The sequence below is a fragment of the Miniopterus natalensis genome, chromosome 4 (genome assembly GCF_054644295.1).
Source record: "Miniopterus natalensis isolate mMinNat1 chromosome 4, mMinNat1.hap1, whole genome shotgun sequence".
In the NCBI taxonomy this organism is placed as follows: domain Eukaryota; kingdom Metazoa; phylum Chordata; class Mammalia; order Chiroptera; family Miniopteridae; genus Miniopterus; species Miniopterus natalensis.
The window spans coordinates 21,336,032-21,342,501 of NC_142084.1; positions in this window are offsets into that span (position 1 = coordinate 21,336,032).

The following is a 6,470-nucleotide window of genomic DNA, read 5'->3' on the forward strand; positions in this document are numbered from 1 at the left end:
TCTTCAGATGAATTTCATGACTTGCTTGTAGTTCAGCTAGTACAAATTATCAGATTGCCAGTGTGTGCTTTGTGGATTCTTCCTGCATATTAACTTGTCTACAAGAAAGGAAATTTGTGTGCTACTTCAGTGAGCCTGCACTGTAAAACCATGTAACTTGAGATTTAAGTTTTTTGGGTTTTGTTTTAATAAAACAGCATGTTTTCAGGTAGAGCTACAAACTAAATAATGTGTCTACTTATTCAGTGCAGTTTCTGGCTATAAATATTGTTATGTATGTTATATGCACTCTTTAAAAATGACAGATTGGTAAGTTCTTAAAACATTTGTACATTACTTGTCATGTGATCTAAAGTTAAATTTGTCTCAGATAAGAAACTGGTTAAAGCATTATCCTGTATTAAGCTCTTTAAGTGAGACCAGTTAAACCAAATAGAAAACTATTGCTGGATCAAGGTTTAGTGTTAATATACGTTCACCCAAGGACAAAAATGGCATTTCAAATGAAGGGCAATGCTAACCACTTAATGAGTAGTCTTTCCCCCTTTTATCCTTTGAGTAGGATTTGGAAGTTAAAACAGTTCTGTGGAAACTAATACTTGATCATGTCAAGCTATGTGGGTAAACTTCAGGGCACTTTATCATTATTTGTGTTAGTGTAGTAATAAAAGGGGTGTTTTGCTTTGTACTGTGTTGGGAACTGACAAGGAAGTTTTTCCGTTCCTCTTTTCTAAGTGGCTTTTGGAAAATACACATACATAAATTCTATGTATTTTCTTAAATGGTCCACTTTCTTTGTATCTCTTCTGAGATGGCTTGTGGAATTAATTGTACAAAGCAAAAAGCCCTTAGTTTTTCTGCATGTTTTCATTTCACTTTATTGTTTTATGTTTTCACAAGAAATACATCTATCTTTTTTGCTTTCTCACTTTATGCCCTTTCTGACTAAACAAATAGTTTATCATTGCTGTAGTTTTAATCCAGTGGACATGTGATCTAGATACTGAACAGCTGTTTTTCAGGTTCTGTGATAACAGAATTGACTCTAAAAGAAATGCAGGTCTTGTGATTGTCATCCAGGTACATATTCTCTATAAAAGTAAATCTTCGTGGTGTCAGAAGGAGGATTGTGGCCAGAATGGCTTAGATTTAGAGTGATTACCAGAGTTTAAACTAATTGTCTAATTGTAGAGATTGTCTGGGCTTCCGTCATCTAAATTAGAAAGTGTTGGTAACCTACCTGATTATGAAATCAGAAAATTCGTTGGTGAGTATAGTAATTTCCTTTAAAAATATATAATTGCTGCTGTTAATTTCTCAGTAACAGATTAAAATAAAATTTTCACAATAAACATTTTAAAAGCTTCTTGCTCAAAAAAAGATCAAAGACTTGTCAACTAAAAATGAGTATTTTGAATATACTGAGGACTTATAGAAGTATGCTTTGGAATGAATGGGTAAAACGAATTGGTAAAATAATGGGATCATTTCTTAGGTTGAATATTCTAACATAGATGACCTTTTTCTTGGTTGCAGTAGGTGTGTTTTAAAAGGGAGTGTAGCATGTCAGTATTAGCATGTCATAAACACTTAGCTTTAGCTGAGACATAACAAAGGTTATTTCTGTGATTTTTAACCTTGATGCTCACAGAAGTTCTGATTTAAACTTTTTGGAGGAGGAGGGCTCAGGTATAAGTATTTTTAAGTTTCCCAAGTGATTTTAATTTACATGTAGATTTAAGAACTGCTCAATTTTCCAACTACACATTTAAGAAAATTGGGTTTTGTGGTGGTTGATGATGGTTGTGGGTTTTGGTAAATAATTAAGATATACAATGTAACTCTCTGTTTCAGTATCAATAGTGACTTTTACCTTTCCTGTGTAATAAGCAGCCCCTTAATTTCTACTGTAATGTGTTCCTAGAAATGGTCTTTAAAGTTTAGTAATAGTATTGTTTTGAGGTAGAATTTCCCATGAGCTAAAATTTTTTTTCCTTAAAGCCTTAATCTTTTCAAATCTTAGGGTTTTTTTCCCCTTCACAGTTAATGTATTTATTCTATTGAATAACCTTATGAAGGTTGTAGATGTATTATTTTGGGCATGCCTGATGATCTCCATATTTGTTACAATTATAGTTTTTAAGCCTTATGTCTTAGGATTAAGTACATTTTATTTCGGTTTTTTATTATATATATTTGATTAATTGCACAGGTACTGCCATGTAGACAAGAATGGGGTGTAGCTGAATTGGCACTATTGGCTTGCAGTCCTAGTGCTATCCTGTAAATAGGTTACAGTGTTTATTATCAGTTGGTGTATAAATTTGAGGGAAGGAAATAGTGGGTTTATGGATCTTTATAATGTACAAATTTTTTACAAGTTGAACATCCAACTTGTAAGTAGACTGGGTGGCAAACTCCCAAGTTTATGTTTTCTGTGATACTTGGACCAGAGGTCAGGGTGAGAGAGCTAAGGTCTTAGAGGTGGCATCGAAGGTGGCCTTGGTGAAGTTGCCCCTGGTACTGGCCATCCACAGCAGCTTCGGCATGGGCTGAGGTGATGCCAGTGCCCCTGGGGCCTGGGATAAGGCGCACCAGCACAGATCCGCAGTGGCAGTCACCCTGCAAGAGATGTGTGGGGCTTGCCGATGTTCCCCCAGTAGCCTCCGCACAGGGACAGTAGAGAGCTTGGCTGGGATGATGGCCCCGTGGATGGCAGTGGCTACTTACTCTGAGCACTTAACACCCAGATCTACAGGTCCATTGTAGTTCCCAATAATGACAGACGCCTTGAACCGGGTCTTCTGGCCTGCACGTGTGTGCTTTTGCATGGACATAATCTTCAAAACCTCGTCCTTGAGGGATGCCCCCAAGAAATGTCAGTGATCTCAGATTCCCTGATGGGCAGGGAGAAGAGAGATCTCCAGGGACCTAATCTTCATGTCCTTGATTAGGTGCCCAACTTGGTGGCAGGGATCTGCTCCTTGGCCTTGCCTCTGTGACCTCTCAGCCCTGACCCTGACCCCGACCCCAACCCCAGGTGCGACCTCAGACCCTCATCTTTCACCAAAGCCACCACAACGTCCTATTCCAGGAGCTCCCTCTCCCCTCCCGGTCCTCTGGGCCCTCCCACAGCACCAGTGTCATTCGTCATTTCGTGTTTCCTCAGAAAAGACTCATGGCTTAGCATGCTTTCTGAGCTGTAGGGAAGCTCAGTCGTCTAATTTGGTTTAGTATTTTGCAGTAGATTCAGAACCAGTTCAGCATGGCAGTGGTACTTAGGGGGCAGGGTTAAGGGCTAGTGGTTAGGTTTTGTAAGCCTGGTCAAAGGTAGACCTGACTACAAGGTCAGATGTGTCCAAATGTGTCTAAGGAAAAAAGCCAGGTTAAGGTTAGTCCCCTGCCAACAGGAGTGAGGGTCTTCTGGGGGGTGTGTGAAATACAGCAGGCAGAGGAGTGGGAAGGGAAACTATATAAAGTATTTGGTCTCGAGCATTCTTTATTTCCCAGAACCACAAGCAAAAGAAGTGTGATTAATCTCTACCTTGGTTCAAATAAAACTACCTTATTTATTTTAATCCTCAATGATCTGACTAAAAGTACACCACACAGACAAATCTAAGCCCCAGCTCACCACTCCTTCCCCATGGCCACACTGGAGCTGGTTGTAAAGGGCTGGGGAGACAGACATTGAAATAAAAATCAAGACCTTTGAGGTGGTATTGCAATAGCTCAGTGATTTTCAACTAGAGTGCAAGAATTTTTAAAACATGCAATACTGACCAGTCAGGGGCACTGACCTCTTTTCTGGTAGATTGTCAAAAAATGACAGCCAACACAACAATAGCCATCCAGTGTGACTGAATCAAAATCATACCTGTTGTCAGATGGGCAAATAATATACATATCTTTGGTGTGCTGCAGAATTTTAGTAATTAGCTTATGTGTGCCATGAGATGAAAAGGTTGAAAATAGCTGCAATAGCTCATAACCTCCGAAAAGGTCACAGTGATGAGAGATCTGGTTATGATACTCTGGTGTCAGTACATCATATTTTGTCTTTGGCACTGGAGTTCTTTAAAACAAAATCTTAATGGCTGTGTTGTAGGCCGTGGGGTTTTTCCAACTTCACTTCAGATCTAGGAAAAACCTCACTCTAGAGCCTAGAAAATTGGAAGCCGAGATTTTATTTTGTTAATCCTCACCCAAGTGTACTTTTTCCTTTTTTTCCTTTTTTTTTTTTTTGAGAGGGAGAAAGGGAGGGAGGGGGAGAGTGAGAAACATCAATGTGAGAGAAACTCTGATCGGTTGCCTCCCTCATGCACCCCAACTGGGGCCGGGGATCGAACCTGCAACCCAGGTACGATGTACCCTTGACGAAGTCAAACCTGCGACCCTTCCGTGAGCAGGTTGGTGCTCTAACTACTAAGCCACACTGGCCAGGGCAGAAGCCAAGTTTTTAAAATAAGGCTGAGACTGTGGATAGATGACTTGGATTTTCTTAATGAGAGTATTTGCTTAAGCCACCTACCTCTTGGAAACACTTGGACATTTCTGCCGTCAACCTGGGTGGCAGATGTCCTACATCATCAGGTGTCTTAGAACTGAGTGCAGAATAAGTGACTTGTGGCTTCTGAAATATACAATTTTGATGTTGCAATTCTAAAAGAGAGAGCTGACATTCTGAGCTGGGATAGAGTTCTGGTGCACTCAGCATTTGTGAATGAGAGTAGAGTGCTGAAATGACCATTATGGTAAAGGGTTTAGTTGAACTCAGAGTACCCAGGAGAGCAATAGATATTGGGTTTTCAGTCCTTGAAATGGCAGAAATAGTTGAGTAATGTTCATCACAGCATTTCCCATGTGCCAAGCATTTTACATGAATTGTTAAGCTGTTTCAACAGTTTGGAAATGGAGGGAAGGTAAAGTGGTCAGTCAGTCTGATGCCAGATTCCCTGACTCAGCATTAGAGTTCTCATTTTTTTGCTGAAATACGTATTTAGTGGCCTTCAAAGGGTGGGCAAGAGCCTACACAACTTTTAGGTCTAGAGTGACGTGTGTGTTGTGTGCCTGACCCCTGCTTCAGGAAATCAAGTGTGTGGCGAGCCCTTTGGGAATTATGGTGAGGGAGGTTTGTTTGCACACTGGCCCTCTTGAGTGTTGGACCAAGTCAAGTATCCTGGTCGCTATTCCCAGAGCTCATGGAATGACTTGACTGTATGTCTCAAGGACATTTATATGAGCCAGATTTGAAAGAGCTACAGCTGATAAAGGAAATGATTTTCAACTCAGCACCTGCCACCACAGCCTAACTATTGTTCCTTAGAATAAAGGAACTTTGATTGGACTTGATTGACAGATATATTAGAAATGAAGAAGGGAAACATGTTTTCTTTTAAGGAGGTGTATATGGAGTGGGACACCCCATCCCCCAATTTAAGAGCAGTGTTGGGTTCACAGCAAAATTGAGAAGATACAGAGATTGCCCATATGCCTCCTGGCCCCGCGTATGCATAACCTCCCCAACTATTAACATCCCCTACCAGAATGGCACATTTATTACAGTTGATGAGCCTATATTAACAATCACCCAGAGTCCATACTTTACATTAGGATTCATTCTTGGTGAATAGTCTGTGGATTTAAGTTGGTTGCACATTCTATGGGTTTAGACATGTGTATTTACATGTTTCCACCATTATACAGAGTACTTTCACTGCTCAAAAAAACTGCTATTTACCACCCACTCACCCCATCTGTTATATCTAAGCGAAATAATTCCTCCTTTCTCCCTGAAAGCCTAATTGATTTTGGAGTATTCTTGGATTTAAAAAATGACCTTGGGTTTTTAGACTAGTAAACTTACAGTATTCTGTATAAGACTGAAACTGCCTGGCCGTCCTGCCTCCGTGGCTGAGCACCGACCCATGAACCAAGAGGTCATGGTTCAATTCCTGGTCAAGGCACATGCCCAGGTTTCAGGCTTGTCTCCCAGTAGGGAGCGTGCAAGAGTCAGCTGATCAATGACTCATCATTGATGTTTCTATCTTTCCCTCTTTCTGAAATCAATAAAAACATTTTTAAAAAAACCTTAGAAACTAGTCAGCTGTTTAGGCTTTAACAAGTGTAGTAGATGGAATCTCATGCTAGCTCTTCATCACCTGACCATCTTGAAAACCCTTACCTATATGGGGTTCTGTGCCTATACCTTGTAAGCACAGAAAGCCTTTCCCACCCTCACCAACTTGACAGAATCCAGGCTTTGCTTTGGCTCTTATCTGGGCTTCTGGTGAGGGCATGAGGGAAGTGGTAGGTGGATGAATTGACAGATGTGAATTGTGAGTCCTAAGTCCATCTGTCGCCTGGTGTCTTGAGTCAGCAGGAACCTGCCTTTGATTTAAAGCCTATGACCTGGGCCCTAGCCAGTTTGCTTAGTGGTTAGAGCATCAGCCCTCAGATTTAAGGGTCCC